Here is an 18982-nt window from a genome sequence, read left to right as displayed (position 1 = left end):
TGGACAAGGATGGGGCAGGCTATGTTCCACCAGCCTTTTATTTCAAGCAAAATTATTAGCCCAGTTGACATACGGAGAACAGTTTGGATCATTTTTCACAGATTATCCTGTCAGCGGATGTTGAGAGTTAAAATTCCTCTCTCATATTTCTGTATTTCTTCTGGCTGTAAGATTCTCCTTTGTATTCAGTTCTGGTCTGATAACAATAATGTAGCACTTAGGAATGAAGATGCAACCCAATAGACCAGCGGTAGAAGACAGGATGGAGAAGACCTGCACAGCCACCATATATTTCCCTTTGGTGCTCAGGTAGGTGGGTACAAAAGTCACCCAGACACTGCAGAAAACCAGCATGCTGAAGGTGATCAGTTTGGCTTCGTTGAAGGCCCCAGGCAGATTCCTGGCTAGTAAAGCTACTGTAAGGCAGATGGCAGCTAGGAAGCCCATGTAGCTGAGGGTGATATAGAACATGACAACAGAGCCTTCATTGCATTGAAGGACGATCTCTCCAGGTTGGGAGTGGAGCTCAGATTCAGGGAATGGGGGAGAAACTCCAAGCCAGATGGAGCAGATGATAATTTGGACAGCAGAACAAGAAAGGATGATGGAGTTGGCCAAGCTCTTCCCCAACCATCTCTTCACATGGTTTCCTGGTTTTGTGGCCAAGAAAGCTAGCACCACCACAATCGTTTTGGCCAACACAGAAGACACAGCGACTGAGAAGACAATGCTAAACACTGTTTGTCGTAGAAGGCAGGTGGCTTTCCTTGGTTGACCAATGAAGAGAAAAGGAGACAAGAAGCAAAGCAGGAGGGAGGCCAGGAGGATGTAGGAGAGGTCCCGGTTGTTGGCTTTGACAATGGGAGTTTTTTGGTACTGAAGGAATATGATTAAAACAACTCCAGTGGTTAGGAACAAGAAAAGGGAAAAAGAGATCAGAATGATAACCAGATGATCTTCATAAGAAAGGAAGGAAATAAGTTTGCGAATACATCGGAGTCTATCCTCATTTGAATATTCATCATCCGGACACTTGGTGCATTTTTCTGTATCTGAAAAAACCCCAAAGCATTTTTTCTTTAGTACTCTGTATTTTATATGCCTTCTTGGGACAACAACTGATATTACAGTATTTTCCAAGACGCATTTCATATCTCCAGAGAAGGGAGATATGATGGGAGGCTATATAGATTTCATTGCAACAATCATTTTAGGAAATGGACCTAAGACAATTTATTAACTTTCAAAGAATTCAGACGTTCCTAGAAAAATAAACATGGAAGAACAGATTCAAACTATAAAGCAGAAGAGTGATTTCCCCCCCCCAAAAAAGTTTGCCCAATCCACCACAATTTCTTCTCTCTTATCAGCCTCTCCTTTAAGGTGTTTTTTTTGGGGGGGGGGGCTATTCTTCCCTTTATGTGCATTTGGAAAATGGAAAACAGTTATTATTATGATTATGATTACAATTATGATTATGATTATGATTATGATTATTATTTGAATTTATATCCCGCCCTTCTCCGAAGACTCAGGGCGGCTTACATTGTGTAAAGCAATAGTCTTCATCCATTTGTATATTACATACAAAGTCAACTTTTATTGCCCCCAACAATCTGGGTCCTCATTTTACCTACCTTATAAAGGATGGAAGGCTGAGTCAACCTTGGGCCTGGTGGGACTTGAACTTGCAGTAATTGCAAGCAGCTGTGTTAATAACAGACAGACTTAGTCTGCTGAGCCACCAGAGGCCCAATATGGTTAAGGTTAAGGTTAAGGTTCAATATGGCTTTCAACATGAAATTTCATCAAAATGTTCTGAATGGATCCACTTACACAAGGCTTCACTTAAACATTTCTTCAGTGTGACCCACCTTCCTGAGTGGAGATGGTCCCCTCCGGACAAGGAACACAGTCATAGCAACAAACTGGCTCTCCTTCCCGAGCCCGCTTGACAAATCCAGGATGACATTTTTCCACACATTTGGACTGAGGCAAAGGCTAAGAAGAAAAAGCAGGATTGCCAAAGAAAATGTCTTCAGGACTAAGCATCCGTGGAAAATGATAATATAAGATAGGATAATAAGATAAGTTAAACTTTATTGTCATTGCTTTACTGTGAGTACACTGGCCCACGTTAAAAATGAAATTCTGTTGCCTGCTCTCAAAAGAAAGTAGTGAAAGAAGGAAAATAATTATTTATGAAAGAAAGTTCACATGGAATTGTGATTCCTTGTGAACAGAAAGCCTTGGAAATCCCTCATAGGAGCAGAAGGCCTATTTCCCTATCCGAGTGGGGTGATTTTGAGGTGTGGATAACTCTGGCTAGGTCTGTGTTGCTTAGCAACAGCTTCTCCTGCTCTTTCATGGGACACTAGTCCCACCAGGACAAGGTAATCCCAATTCTTACGGTCTGCCAATTGCACCATGGCAGATAGGAGGGTGCTCCAGAGGGTCAACGTCATTGCCCAGAGGATCATTGGTTGCCCTCTGCCCTCTTTGGAAGAGCTTTATAGCTTCCCTTGCCTTAAGAAAGGTCAAAATATTCTTAGAGATCCATCTCATCCTAGACACTCTTTTTTTGAACTATTACCATCTGGCAGATGGTACAGGATAATAAAAACAAGGACAAATAGGCTGAATAAACAGCTTCTATCCCAGACCGGTAACTAGATTGGATTCTACTGACTAGTGCAATATTAATGCAGTATCAGGGGTTTTCAATTCAATTGTACAGAATGTGAAGGATGTGTGTTTGTGTTTTATTTTTATAGTTATATTAATGCCCTGAAGAGGGCATTTAATTTCATTGTATGAGGTGCAATGACAATAAACTAAATTAAACAAAGATGCTTTTTCAAGAGGCAACTGGACTTTCTTGTTTTTCTTAGAAGACGTTTCGCTTCTCATCCAAGAAGCTTCTTCAGCTCTGACTGGATGGCGGGAAATGGAGAGATTCATATTCCTTGCAGGCTGCTGATCATTTGCATCCTTTTAGAGAGTCACTGAGGCCACTTGGAGGTTTGTCTGTGTCCTCAGGATCACCATTTGCACTACTCAGGTGACTCTGAGGAAATAGACAAACCTCCAAGTGGCCACAATGACTCTCTAAAAGAATGCAAATGACCAGCTGCCTGCAAGGAAGATAAATTCTTTCATTCCCATCATCCAGTCAGAGCTGAAGAAGTTTCTTGGTTGAGAAGCAAAATTGTCTTCTAAGAAAAAACAAGAAAGTCCAGTTGCCTCTTGAAAAAAGAAGCAGCTTTGGGACAGCCATGACCCAGATGACTGAGACTCTCCATTGACACCTAATTCAGAAGCTTAATTTCCACTGGACCCAAATACACTTCCATTTGGTCAACCTGAAGCTATGAGTACTACAGTCCCATGAGAGCCTGTGAGAGCCTCTTTAGCATTTTTTTATTTTATTTTATTTTATTTATAATTTAATTTCTATACCGTCCTTCTCCTGAAGGACTCAGGGCCGTTTACAGCCATATTAAAATACAAATATAAATAGCAATATTTAAAAACAAGTTAAAACCAAATATTTAATGGCCAAATCAACTAAAACGGTCAAAGACCGATTTAAAACCGGTTAAAAATTACAATAAAATATTTCTTAGGCTAGTCCCGCACGATGAAATAGTAGAGTCTTCAGTTCACGTTTGAAGGCCCGGAGGTCGGGGAGTTGGCGTAACCCTGGAGGCAGCTCGTTCCATAGGGCCGGTGCTGCCACAGAGAAGGCCCTCCCCCTGGGGGCTGACCAAACCAACATTGTTTGGTCGACGGCACCCTGAGGAGGCCCACTCTGTGGGAGCGCATAGGTCGTTGGGAGGCTATTGGTGACAGAAGGCAGTCTCGTTTATGCAGCTTCTCCATTTCAGCATTAAGCAAGGGTGCATAAGCGTAACCCAATGAAATGGGTCAGAACCTTTTAGGAAATAGAGAAAAGACATCAATATTTCTCCCACCCTCTTGAGCAATTTTAGTAATAATAGATGATTTGGGTTGATAATAAGTTTCTGTCTTTCAAAACTTGCGAGTTTCTCTTTGATGAGATCCTTCTTGGAGAAAAACACCCAGCTCATGATCTTCAAATCAGCTGCTAAATTTCCTTTTTGGTCCAAGTACAGTTTGTAGGTAGAAAGGTTGAGAAACTCATTCTTCTCCAGAAAGGGATGGAACTAGAATGGGAACATTCAGAATTTTAAAAGCAGTAAACCCGGTAACTTAACCCTTTTTATCTGTTCTCACTTGAATGTTTCTTCTACAGTGATCTAACTTGTAAATATTCTTATTTGGGAGAACAGGTTTTACCGCTATCTTCAAACATGAAAAAGAAAGGTTCCCCAAAATTTGTCAATCGTACTGTATATTGAAAATAGATGTATTTAAAAGATATAATTTATGAAATTTGTCAATTACAGGAAACATTCTAGAGCAGGTCATGAATAAATTGCATAAAGATAATTTTCATAAACCCCTTGAAAACAGCCAAAAATCATGGATTTGTCAAGAAGAAAGTTGCCAGGTTCATCTTCTCAGATTGGGAATACATCCAGATGAGCTAATTCTTCTTTATTGTAAGGGAACTATCAGATAATTGTTTTTAGTTTTATATGGCTTTTGTACATCAACCCATAAAAAAGCCTCCTTAATCAATAAAACCTGACCTGTCCAAGGAAGCAATGTTGCAAAAACTAGACCAGACTAACCACCAGCAATGCTAGAGGCAATTCATTCAAATGAGAGACAGACTGACAAAAGAAATCCCAAAGGATTTAAGTATAAAAAACTTAATACTCAACATTCTGCACCCAGAAATGTAAAGGAAAAGAATCTAAAGAATTTACATACTCAAAATCTCTAATAAACAATTTGGTTTCAGAAAAAAATTATTCTGTAATCTACAACTTCTACACTGCAAAAACATATGGACTACAAATCTTGATCAGGGCAAAGCAATAGATGCAATTTGCATAGACTTCTGTAAAGCCTTTGCTTCAGTGGTACACGACAAACTACTTCAAAAACTTAAATCCTATGGCATCTCCGGACCCGTCCATAGTTGGATAACTGCATTCCTGTCAAACAGACAAGTGTTATATCCAGAAATATTTCACAAGAAGAGTCCTCCACTCCTCTGCTTGCAACAAAATACCTTATGCCACCAGACTTGAAATTCTGGGTTTAGAAAATTTAGAACTCCGCCGCCTTCGGTATGACCTAAGCATAAATCATCTGCTACAATGTCCTACCTGTCAATGACTACTTCAGCTTCAACCACAACAAAACACGAGCACACAATAGATACAAACTTAAATTTTGTAAACTTAAAGAGCAACAAGAGATTAGGGGGCAGGAGTCTTATGAAGAATGGTTGCAGGAATTGGGTATATCTAGTCTTCCAATATTTGAGGGGCTGCCACAAGGAAGAGTGGGGTTAACCTATCTTCCAAAGCACTAAAAGGCAAGACAAGAAATAATGGAGGAAAACTGATCAAAGAGAGAAACAACCTAGAATTGAGAGGAAAAAATCATTCCTAACAATGACAACAATTAACCAATAGAAAGGCTTGCCTTCAGAAGCTGTAGTTGTCCTATTACTGGAGGGTTTTAAGAAGACATTGGACAGCCACTTGTCTGAAATCATATAGGGTCTCCTGCTTGAGCAGAGGGTTGGACCAATGGTGGGATTCAAAAATTTTTTACTACTTGTTCTGTGGGCATGGCTTGGTGGACATGGCAGGGGAAGGATACTATAAAATCCCCATTCTCTCCCCACTCCAGGGGAAGAATACTGCAAAATCCCCATTTTCTCCTGATAGGCTGGGACTCGGGAGGCAGAGAATAGATAGAGAGCAGGAGCAGGAACTATGACAGATATAGTTTGATATTGTTGTTATTCTTTTTTTTTTTATAGGGCAAAATTTTTTATTTTTCATAATAATTCCCACAATTTGACCAGTGTACAATACAATCACTTAAACAACAATCGATCCTATACTCAAATTATGCTCAATCCGGGCTGCTCGACCGCCACTCCCTCCCTTAATCCTTTCTACCCTTCTCATCCTTCTTCGACTTTCTCCACCATCCTTCTCCTCGCTTTCCTACTTCCCTTCCTCTTTCCCATTTCTCACTACCATCCTTTCTAACCCTCTATCTTCTCCTCCTTCTTCTCCTCCTATCCTTTCTTCTCCCTCCCTTCTTTCCTACCTACCTACCTACCTACTTTCTTCCTTCTTTACTCCTCTTTCCTTACCCTTTCCCTTCGGGAGTGGTTACTTAGCAGCCCCGACTTTACACCATTCCAACTTGTTTAATTCTACCATTATTTCTGTACAATGGCAATCACTCAATTTATAATCTTCCCCTCCCCCCCATTCCCCCCCCCAAGACTTCCCAGAACAGAATACAGGGTATTGTAACTAACAAACATAATCTAAAATATAACATAAAACATATTCCATTTCACACCATTACACCATCACACTATCAATTCCCTTCTTTCTTAAACTCTAATACATGTCAATTCCTAACTTCACTCAAAAACTAATTGATATTTTTTAATCTGATACATATTTTGAATATAATCAATCCACTTTCTCCATTCCAAAATATATTTTCTTCTGTACACAAGAAAAGTACACAAGAAAGATATTGTTGTTATTCTTGAAGCTGTGTTCAACCCATCGCAAACCCATGGTCAGAGGTGGTATTTACCGGTTCTCCAAACTAATCAAAATTTCCGCTACCAGTTCTCCAGAACTGGTCAGAACCTGCTGAATGCCACCTCTGGATTTGACTAGAAGACATCCCAGGACCCTTCCAGCTCTTATTTTATGTTAACTGGAAAAGGGAGGATACAGCAACCATCCAATAACTGAAAGATGTTACACAGAAGCTGGAGATTGTAAATCTGTTATTCCAGATGGTAGGGCATGGAAAAGTTAATTCACTTACAGTAGAGAATATTCTGATTGAATGAGAGAGTGAGGGAAAAACCATTCTGAAAGAGTTCTCTGCTGCGCCAGAGAAGCAGATGATGCTAATCATAAACCCCTATACACAGGAATTTGTTTTAAACTGCATACATCTTTTAAAAATTTGCAGTGTTTAATATCAAACTTTAATATAAACAAGTCAGTCCTAGAGGAGATCAATCCTGACTGTTCTTTAGAAGTCCAGTTCCTGAAGCTGAAACTCAGATACTTTGGCCACTTAATGAGAAGGAAGGACTCACTGGAGAAGAGCCTAATGCTGGGAAAGATTGAGGGCAAAAGAAAAAGGGGACGACAGAGAATGAGGTGGCTGGATGGAGTCACTGAAAGAGTAGGTGTGTGCTTAAATGGACTCCAGAGGAAGGTAGAGGACAGGAAGGCCTCGAGGAACATCGTCCATGTGTTTGCAATGGGTTGAACACAGCTTCAAGAATAACAACAATATCAAACTATATCTGTCATAGTTCCTACTCTTGTGAACATAATGGCCTGAGTGATTAGAGTGGCTAAAATTGTTGGTGTCCCATAGCGCAAGGATGTTTATGTAGTTCCCCTCCCTCTTCTTTGGAGCTTTTCCTCAAAAAAAAAAAACTAAATTTGATGGATGCCTAGTAAAAATACATACCTCCCATGGCTGCATCCTTAGGGTCCCCAATCTCTCTTCCCTTCCCGTCCTTCTCCTGAATACAGAGGAATATGCGACGTTCAAGGCATGGGCCAGAGTCTTAATAACACTATAAAAATGGTGGAAATTAGAGATCTGGGTCATGTTCTTTTTCATTTGGGTCTCCAGTGGCTCTTTTTGAGTGCATCTCTTCCGTCCTTTGATGGAAAAGACGTGCTTTGAAAAAGAACAGAGAAATGACTGATCTCCAAAGGGAGGCTCCACAAAGATATTGGGTTCAAAGCCTTCCTTTATTGGCCATCTTTTTTCCTCTAAAGCAATGGTCCAGATGCTATTCACATATTTGAGATGTCTATTGTATTCCAGTGGATATAGTCCAGTGAGTGTTGTGATCCAGACTTTCCCTTCAATGGGTCCTGGCAAATGCGTAAGTGTTAAATGAAAAGGAATAATCCTGTCCAAAATGGCACCATATTCTACGTAGTGAAGAAAGACATTGACTTGTCTCCACTTAGAAAGGGCATCAATGAGGGGTGTTGTACGTCCAGTTGTTGAGAATCGTTGTGATATAGCCACACAAATTCCATTCTTGACAAGCAAAGGAATAAAAATCCTCATGAAATTCTCTCCATTTTCTGTGTCTGTAGCAAAAACACCAATCAAGGTCCATCTGAAATGGAGGAGCACTTGGACAATCCCTGGGTAGAAGATCCCTCTTTTGGGGAAAAGCCAGTGATAAAAGGGCAATTGACTTTTATCGTGGAGCGACTCTGAAAATAATTCAAAACTAATCTGAAAAAGCAATGAAGAACCCTATATTATATTTGGGGTCAATTCAATTCCAAAATATTAGCTTCAAAGACATCCAGTTTAGTTGTAATAAACATATTCAAACAGTTTATTGTTGATTAGTCATTAACCCATATCAAGATACAGAATCATGACACTTACAATGGACATGGTGAAAAGCATTTCTTCGGTTCCAAAGTAAAGAGATAGTTGGATCCATCACATACCAATAAACCACCTCACTCAATTTACCTATAGAAAAATACACATACACACCTGAGGGACTTTGTAGGTGCCTCCTAATGTTGACATCTGGAAGGAGATGTCTTTGGTAGCTGCATCAACAAGAGCCAAAATATTGTCCTTCCTTCCACAGCTGTAGTTGGGAACATTGGCTTCTCCAGTAGAGAGCATGTCTAGCAAGGCATCTGAAGTCACTAGTGTGTTCAAATAGTTGTCATGGATGTTGTAGCCAAGAGTGAGATTTCGCAGAACCCTGGGAGTCTTGTTGATCACTTGCATATTAAAAATGTAGCGTAGTATTCTAAACTTATCAAAAGGTAAACTAATGGAAAAAAAATGTTCAAGTTATTATCATTATAATTAACGGCAACAACAAAATACTTTTTCAGATTAAATCTTCTTCATCTTCACAAGCCTTCTGTGTCTTAAGCCAATACATCTCCAAATCCAGAGGCAAATAACAGCAATCCATTACCATTTCATTAAGGTGGCTTAGTGGCTAAGACGCTGAGCTTGTTGATCGAAAGGTCGGCAGTTCAGTGGTTCGAATCCCTAGTGCTGCTGTGTAACGGGGTGAGCTCCCATTACTTGTCCCAGCTTCTGCCAACCTAGCAGTTCAAAAGCATTAAAAATGCAAGTAGAAAAATAGGGACCACCTTTGGTGGGAAGGTAACAGCATTCCGTGCACCTTTGGCGTTGAGTCATGCCGGCCACATGACCATGGAGACATCTTCGGACAGCACTGGCTCTTTGGCTTTGAAATGGAGATTAGCCATTAGCCCCTAGAGTCAGGAACGACTAGCACATATGTGCAAGGGGAACCTTTACCTTTTCTTTTACCATTTTATTTTATTTATTTATTTATTGTTTCAATTTCTATACCGCCCTTCTCCCAAAGGACTCAGGGCGGTTTACAGCCAAAGTAAAAACAAATAGTACAATTTTTTAAACCAGTTTAAAAGGAAACTGAACTGAGTGTTGGGGAAATGGGATGGAGATAGTTAACCCACTAGGGTTAACAATCACAAATAAACCACTATTTGTAGCAGAACTAATTTTCATCTGCCAGGTAACCAGGTTTCAAAATAATTTAATCATTAAAATAGAATCATCATAATAGGTAGAGGCTGTTTCATAAATGACCCAGGAAAGCAATTTATTCTTTGTTCCTATAAGGATCAGGCATTGAATATAAATGAGCAGATATAAAAATAGGGACATGGGCTGGGCAGAGGCAGCTATAACCCATTAAAAAGCTACTTTAAACTAAAACATTCAAGCGATAATTTAGGATCGAACCAGGAAAATTATAGAATCTGGACCTTTTCAGGGTTTATTTTTTCCTGCCCCATCTTTGAATTTGAGATTTTTCTAAAAAACGAGAACAAAAAAACAAGACAAAGAAGGAATGGAAATCAAAATGATTCAAGAAATTAAACAGGCCCTGCAATATAGGCATATGTGAAATAAAAAGAATGGGAGTGTTAAAAGTGCAAATGGAGGGAATGCAACACTATCACACTGAATGACTTACGTGTCAAACTGACAACAAGGAGCCAAGTTGAAAGGCAACATTGTTGTATGCATTATTTTTGTTCCAGTGGTGACGACACTAATTGTATGGTCTCCTGCCCTGTAATAGCTCCATGGTTTTTTCCCATCCTGGAGCTCAAAATTCAGCGGACACTTAATTGTAAGCTTCCCAGATCCTAGCTGGGGTACCAACAGCATCAGAAGTAGAAGCAGAAGGTCCATAATTTATGGGGCTGAATCAATCCCCTTCCGGTTTCTAAATAAGTACCAAAAAAATAAATAAAAAAATAGATTATTTCTAAGCACCCTCACAATATGGACTTTAGAGTGATTTTATGATTCAGACAAAGACAAACCAAGCTTGCTCCTCACAATTGCTACCAACCTCCTTCCATTGAGGGCCTGTATACTGCATGAGTTAGAAAGAGTGAAAACATTTACAGACCCCTCACATCCTGGACATAAATTGTTTCAACTCCTACCCTCAAAACGATGCTATATCACATAGCACTGCACATCAAAACAACTAGACACTTTCTGAATATAAAAAGTAGAAAGAAGTTATGGATTGTATGATAAATGGGGTATAAATTGTTGAGAAAGTTATGGTATGGGGAATATGGGGAAGAATATGAGGTAAATGTTAAATTTATATTAGGAAAGATGATGTATGAGGGATATATAAATATGATGGATTATAAGGTACACTGAGGAATAATTTTTGATATTACAACATTGGAAGATGGGATATTGTTTATTACAGAAGATTGGACTTTAAATTTAATGGACTTAGATGAGAAGGTAGGATTATCACCATATTTGAAAGATTATTTTTGAAAGATATATATAATGGAGATTGAAATAACAAAATGCTAAATAGCTTTTAAATGAATAGAAGGTAATTGTATTAGTATTAATATTTTCCTTTTTCTTTTTTTTATGGAAAAGGGGAGTTGAGGTTCAAGAAGAGGGATGGGAGTTTATGTTAATTAGCATATTTTAGTTTATGATTGTTAGATGCGATACCCTGTATTTGCTCTGGGAAGTCGGGGGGGGAGGGGATGGGGGAAGGAGGGAGGGGAAGGGTTAGGGTTGGGGGGAGTGGAGATGTATGGGGAAAAAATCTTGTAAAACTTTTTCAGTAAAAAAAAAAAGAACAACTAGACACAAGAACAGCTTTTTCCCAAACACCATCACTCTGCTAAACAAATAATCCCCTCAACACTGTCAAATAATTTACTAAATCTGCACTACTATTAATCTTCTCATTGTTCCCATCACCCATCTCCTTCCACTTATGACTGTATGATTGTAACTTTGTTGCTTGTATCCTTACGATTTATATTGATATTGTTTCCTGATTGCTTATTTGTACCCTGTGACTAGCATCAAGTGTTATACCTTAGAATTCTTGATGATCTTTTCTTTTATGTACACTGAGAGCACATGCACCAAGACAAATTCCTTGCGTGTCCAATCACATTTGATCAATAAAAAATTCTATTCTATTCTATTCAATATGGAATTTTTAGTGATTTTATGATTCGGACAGAGACAAACCAAGCTGCACCCGGAAAGGAGAGAAAGTACATTCAAGAGCAAAACCTGTGCCAAAACCTGTGCCAAAATGTGTGTGACTGAGGCATTTATCTTTTTCTGATGCAAGATCCTTTCTGTGTTGCTTCAGTCTGGTGCTTACCTCAGAAACAGTCACTGGGGAAGTAGCAGAAGAAGTCTAAAAGGCGAGAATTGTGAATATTGCTTCTTCCCTGGGGATCCTAAGCTTCTTCAGGGCTCCATTCACAGAGGAGTAGCTGGAGAAAAGCAAGTTAGTGAAAAATCAGAACTCTTCCCCCTAGGGGCACTGTTCTATTTTTTATTATTATTATTCATAAGCATTTTGAATACAGTGTGTTGTCAGACTATATCATTTACAAAAGAAAAACAAAGAAAAGGCATTTAAAAGTATTAACACATATAGTGGTAACAGTAGTAATAATGTGAGCCACAGAGGGGCCTCTGTGGCTCAGACTGCTAATGCAGTCTGTTATTAACAGCAGAACCTGCAATTACTGCAGGTTCGAGTCCCACCAGGCCCAAGGTTGACTCAGCCTTCCATCCTTTATAAGGTAGGTAAAATGAGGACCCAGATTGTTGGGGGCAATTAAGTTGACTTTGTATATAAATATACAAATAGAATGAAGACTATTGCTAACATAGTGTAAGCCGCCCTGAATCTTCGGAGAAGGGCGGGATATAAATGCAAATTTTTAAAAAAATGTAACAGAGTAATTTAACTAAGCTTCTCTTTACATTGGCTTATTTATAGTTCTGTTAGAGATACTGACATATTTATAGTTATAAACCATCTTTATCTTTAATTCATACCTGACAATAATCATCCTTCCTCTAATTTCTACCTCTTATCTCTAACCACTCATAAAATATATTCCATATCAAGTAATATTGTGTCATTCTTGTCTTTTATTTTTAAAGTCAACTCTGTCCATCTCAGCACAGTCTAACGTTTTCCAAATTATATCCTCATCTGGTGGAGTATGCTCATTTTTCCAGTATTTTGCAAATACGATCCTTGCTGCTGTCAATATATGCAAAACTAAATATGTGGTCCCTTTATCATAACCCTCCGGCATTATTCCTAGCAAAAATGCTTCTGGTTTCAGATCTATACATTGCTTAATTATCTTTTCCAACCAGGTGTGTATTTTCTTTCAAGATTTTCTTTCATAGGGGCACTCTTCTATAGTGCCGGTATTCCTTCCTGTCAGTACCTGCCCAAAAAGTGATATTGAAGGAAGATCAAAAGTCAGATAATGGTTTCTGCTGTCCTTCAATGTGGTTACTTGCAGTGGTGAAATTCAATTTTTTTTACTACCGGTTCTGTGGGCGTGGCATGGTGAGTGTGGCAGGGGAAGGATACTGCAAAATCCCCATTCTCTCCCCACTCCTGGGGGAAGGATATTGCAAAATCTCCATTCCCACCCCACTCTGGGGCCAGCCAGAGGTGGCATTTACCGATTCTCCGAACTACTCAAAATTTCTGCTACCGGTTCATCAGAACCTGTCAGAACCTGCTGGATTTCACCCCTGGTTACTTGTCTCCAGAGACTGTTGGGGAATGGAGAGCTATCTGGTTTGATGACATTCTAGATTAGTGGCACTTTAACTGCTACCTATCTTCTATTGGGAAGAAAGTAATCAGTACTCTTGAACCTTATCTAGTGCTAAGAGTTGGGTCTATTTGTGATTTTCTTTTTTTATTAGGTCTCCTTAGCTGAGGGAACAGAAGGGGAAATTATCAAATTTGTGGATGAAACTTATCTGGCAGGAATAGCCAACTCCCTAAATTATAGGTTCAAGATCCAGATGGATCTTGACAGACTTGAACACTAACAAAATGAAATTCAATATAGAGAAAAGTAAAGCCTTACACTTAGGCAAGAAAAAAAAAGTACACATATAGAAACCAGGTATAATGGCAATAACTGTGAGAGGGATCTTGGAGTCTTAGTGGACAACCAATTAAATATGAGCTAACAGTATGCAGCGGCAGCCAAAAAAGCCAATGTAATCCTAAATTACATTAACAAAGGGATTTAATCAAGATCATGTGAGGTACTAATACTACTCTATAAAACCTTAGTAAGATCACGCCTAGAATACTGCATCCAATTTTGGTCACCACACTATGAAAAGAAAGAATGCTGAGAAGAGCAACCAAGATTATTAGGGGACTGAAGGCTAAAACATGCGATGAACAGTTGCAGGACCTGGGCATGGCTAGCCTAGAGAAGAGAAGGACCAGGGATGCATGATAGCTGTGATCCAATATCTCAGGGGCTGCCACAGAGCGGAAGGGATCAAGCTATTTTCCAAAGTACCTGAAGGCCAGATAAGGAATAATGGATGGAAACTGAACAAGGAGTTATTCAACCTGGAAATACGAAGAAATTTTCTGACAGTGAGAGCAATCAACCAACGGAACAGAAGTTGCCTTCAGAATTTGTGGGAGCTTCATCACTGGAAGCTTTCAAGAAAAGACTGGACTGCCATCTGTCAGAAATGGTGTAGGGTTTGTGATTGCGACAGGTTGAATGTGTGTCATACTTGGAGACATCTGATCTGCTATTCAAAAGTTGTCCTACTTTATGGCCCTTGGCTTCTATTCTCAGTGCCTGGCTACAAGATGTGTGGTGGCTCTGAGTTCCAGCTGTTGTCTTTGAGTGCCAGATTGATGCCTAACAAAAGTTGCTTTCATTGGATCTAATGATCCAGGTAAGGCCTCAGTCTTGGAATGGGGGAGTGAATAGAGCCTTGGATCACACCTCCATCCTTTGTCAATGCTGTGATAATTTTTTTGGTTTAAAGAGAAGCTCCAGAAGATGAAACAGCTGAAAGGTGTCTGGACAACATTGGAGGAAAATTTGAAAGGAATATGACCAAGGGTGAAATGCTATCGGATCGGACCAGATCGGGCGAGTAGGTAGCGGAGATTGGGTCTGGTTCACCGATCCGGTAGCAATCACTGGCTGGCCATGCCCCCAAACCAGTCCATGGCTCGCAGTCCAGCCTTCGGAAGTTGGACACCGGGACACCGGGAAGGCAGCTTGCCACCTGCTTGCCCTTTGGTCAGGGGCCGGGGCCCAGTCCCCGAGGCCCCGGAGCTGCTGCCTGCCCCAACCGGGTCAGGGAAGGCACCATTCCCTGACTCCGGCCTTTCCCCAGAGCTGCTGCCCGCTCGCTGCCCGCTCGCCGCCCGTTCGCCCTTCGCCTTTGGTCAGGGCCCAGGGCCCAGGGATGCCTCATTCCCCTGAGACCCTGGAGCCACCACCTGCTTGCCGCCTGCCTCAGGATAATGGTATCCTGTGGTGCCGGCTCGGGGGACTTGGAGTGGGGGGCACCGTTTATCGGTGGTTCTCCTCCTATCTCTCCGACCGGTCACAGACGGTGTTGACAGGAGGGCAGAGATCGGCCCCGAGGCGCCTCTTATGTGGGGTGCCGCAAGGGTCGGTTCTCTCGCCTCTTCTGTTCAACATCTATATGAAGCCGCTGGGTGAGATCATCCGTGGTTTTGGGGTGAGTTGTCATCTATACGCTGATGATACACAGCTGTATATCTCCACCCCTAACCACCCCAACGAGGCTGTTGAAGTGATGTCCCAGTGTCTGGAGGCCGTACGGGTCTGGATGGGGAGAAACAGACTCAGGCTCAATCCCACCACGACCGAGTGGCTGTAGATGCCGGCAGCCCGGTACAGTCAGCTAACTCCATTGCTGACTGTTGGGGGCGAGTCGCTGGGCATCCTTCTGGATGTACGGCTGTGGAGCCCATGGAGAGGGCTCGCAATCTGGGCATCCTTCTGGATGTACGGCTGTCTTTAGAAGAACATATGACGGCCGTCACCAGGGGGGCTTTTTATCAGGTTCGCCTGATATGCCAGTTGCGCCCCTTTCTGGACCGGGCTTCCTTGTGCACGGTCACTCATGCCCTTGTTTATTTATTTTATTTATTTATTTATTTTATTAGATTTTTATACCGCCCTTCTCCCGAAGGACTCAGGGCGGTGTACAGCCAGAATAAAATACAGAATATATACAATTAAAAGAATTTAAAATAAAACTATTACTAAACGGCTGATAATTTAAAAGATTTAAAAATTTAAAATATTACTAAAACCCCAATTTAAAATCAACTATTTATGCCAGTCCTGCTTGAATGAATAAATATGTTTTTAGCTCACGACGAAAGGTCCGAAGATCAGGCACTTGATGTAAGCCAAGGACGTACATCCCGCCTGGACTACTGCAATGCTCTCTACATGGGGCTCCCCTTGAATAGTACCCTGGGGCTCCAACTGGTCCAGAATGCGGCTGCGCGGGTAATAGAGGGAGCACCTTGTGGCTCCCATGTGACACCTCTTCTGCGCAGTCTGCACTGGCTCCCGGTGGTCTTCCGGGTCCAATTCAAGGTGCTTGTTATCACCTTTAAAGCTGTCCATGGCTTCGGACCGGCGTATCTACGGGACCTCCTACTGCCACCAGTAGCCTCCCACTGACCAGTGCACTCTCACAAAGAAGGCTTCCTTCGGATACCGTCAGCCAAACAATGTCGGCTGGCGACCTCCAGGGGGAGGGCCTTCTCTGTGGGGGCTTCTGCCCTCTGGAATGAGCTGCCTCCGGGGCTTCGTCAATTCCCCGACCTCCGGACCTTCTGCCGCGAGCTGAAGACATTGTTGTTTCGACGTGCAGGACTAGCTTAAACGTAATTTTAAATTGGGGTTTTACATTGGGGTTTTTAAATGGGCTTTTTAATCGTATTTAAAATTTTTAGGCCATATATTGAATTTATTTTTTATAATGTTTTTAACCTGTATTATATGTATTGTGGATTTTACTGGCTGTGAACCGCCCTGAGTCCTTCGGGAGAAGGGCGGTATACAAATGTAATAAATAAATAAATAAATAAATAAATAAATAAATAAATAAATAAATAAATAAATAAATAAATAAATAAATAAAATAGAGGCACCGGTCTACTAGCTGCCTACAGCATTGATCAGCTGTAGTGCGGCCCTTTGAAGTGCCGCGGCAGTCATTTAAGGCCGTTTGCAGCTATATCACCACCGAGTGCTTCAGGGACAGAGAAGAGGAACAGCGAGGTGTGGGCGGTGGTGAGGGGCAGGGATTTTTGCTACCGGTTTTCCGAACTACCTGCTCCCATCGCTACCGGATCATGCAATGCAATCCAAACTGGGAGCATTTCACCCCTGGTAGGAACCCTCTTTCTTGAGCTGTGTGGAGTCCTCAACTGAATTAATTGGGCAAAGTTCACAGCTCATGCTTAGATCATCCACGGTTTTTCCCCCCAGGAATTTCTGCAGTAGTTTTAGCAAGCTGGACACATCTCAGCCTGGCACTGCCCACAGGGTAAAGGTTTGAACTTCAGCAGGAACCAGATCAAAAGTGGCTTCTTTCTCCCTTGCATCCTCAAAGCTTTTTAGAAAACAATGGAAATAAAAATTGATGATGATGGTGATATAGAGATATAATAGAAAACAAAATTACAAACAGGCCCAACTCTTAACATTCAACAGGGTTCAAGGCTACTTAATAGGTATTAGAAGACAGGCATCACTAGAGTTAAGTGCCACAAACCTAGAATATCACCTATCTCCATAGCTCTACTTGACATCTCCAGTGTTCCCCGGAGAAAAGATCCCACATAGAAAGACAGCAGGAGTGTTCAACTATCTTATTCAAGCATCACTTTCTGGACATATCCTGACTGGAAGGACCACAGCCACTACAGAATGCTGCCCTCTGTGGTGGATTTGTGATTTTCCATTAAGAGGCTAAGATTTTGCAGCTTTACAACATGGAACCCTGGAAGAAGTTCAATATCCCAAGAGGAGAAGTTTCTTCTCACTGTAATTTTGATAATTCTGGTCTTTGAGACCTCTCCTGCTACTTCTTGCCTTTGCTATAAACATAAGACTGAAGAAAGATGAAAGGACTCTTGCATTAGAAAAGAAAAAATGCCACAGGCCACGCTATTAGCTCAAGTTAAGGGAGAGGCAGAGATTGTGCTCTTGAAGGTACCCTTTTCTCCTTTACAGGTGAAGATTGATTTGTCTCTGTCTGAATCAGGAAAGTGAGGGTGCTTTGAATTCTTCTAATTCTTGTTGTTGTTCATGCTTAGAAACAGGAAGGGGATTCATTCAGCCCTATAAGTTATGGATCTTCTGCTTCTGGTGCTGCTGATGTCTCGGGCAGTTTCTGTGAACCTTAGAATGAAATGCCCACTGAATTTTGAGACCCGGGATGGGGAAAAACCATGGAATTATTACACACCGGGAGACCATTTCATTGGCATAGTCACCACTGAAACAACATCATCACCTAGAATGTTGCCTTTCAACATGGCTCCTTCTAGTCCATCTCGCTCGTAAGTTATTCAGTGTGATAGAGTTTCATTCCCTCCATTTTCACTTCTAACACTCTTCTTTTGATTTGACTTACTCCATATTGATATTGCAGGACCTGTCTAATTTCTTGCATCATTTTGATTTCCATGGCTTTCCTCTTTTGTCTTCCATTGTGGAAGAGTCTCAAATCCAAACATGAGACAAATAAAACCTGAAACAAGCCCATTCTCATATATGAAGTTTGGTTTAAAGTAGTGACTGAAAAGGTTGCAAATTTTTTCTGCCACCTCATTTTCATATTTATAGAATAGAATAGAATAGAATAGAATAGAATTTTATTGGCCAAGTGTGATTGGACACACAAGGAATTTGTCTTGGTGCATATGCTCTCAGTGTACATAAAAGAAAAGATACATTCATCAAGGTACAACATTTACAACACAATTGATGATCAATATATCAATATAAATCATAAGGATTGCCAGCAACAAGTTATAGTCATACAGTCATAAGTGGAAAGAGATTGGCGATGGGAACTATGAAACGATTAATAGTAGTGCAGATTCAGTAAATAGTCTGACAGTGTTGAGGGAATTATTTGTTTAGCAGAGTGATGGCCTTCGGGAAAAACTGTTCTTGTGTCTAGTTGTTCTGGTGTGAAGTGCTCTATAGCTTTTGAGGGTAGGAGTTGAAACAGTTTATGTCCAGGATGCGAGGGATCTGCAAATATTTTCACGGCCCTCTTCTTGATTCGTGCAGTATACAGGTCCTCAATGGAAGGCAAGTTGGTAGCAATTATTTTTCTGCCACCTCATTTTCATATTTATAGAATAGAATAG

The 18982-nt window shown here is 40.9% G+C and overlaps 1 pseudogene; it reads right to left on the bottom strand.

Annotated features, from left to right (window-relative positions):
- Positions 1-315: 315 nt before the first annotated feature.
- Positions 316-8943, bottom strand: LOC131190471 (vomeronasal type-2 receptor 116-like; annotated as a pseudogene).
- Between the last annotated feature and the right edge of the window lie 10039 nt (positions 8944-18982).

This window comes from Ahaetulla prasina, chromosome 2, assembly GCF_028640845.1.
Source record: "Ahaetulla prasina isolate Xishuangbanna chromosome 2, ASM2864084v1, whole genome shotgun sequence".
Classification (NCBI taxonomy): domain Eukaryota; kingdom Metazoa; phylum Chordata; class Lepidosauria; order Squamata; family Colubridae; genus Ahaetulla; species Ahaetulla prasina.
The sequence above is the reverse complement of the archived record's forward strand: the minus strand, read 5'-3'. Positions and strand labels throughout refer to the sequence as shown.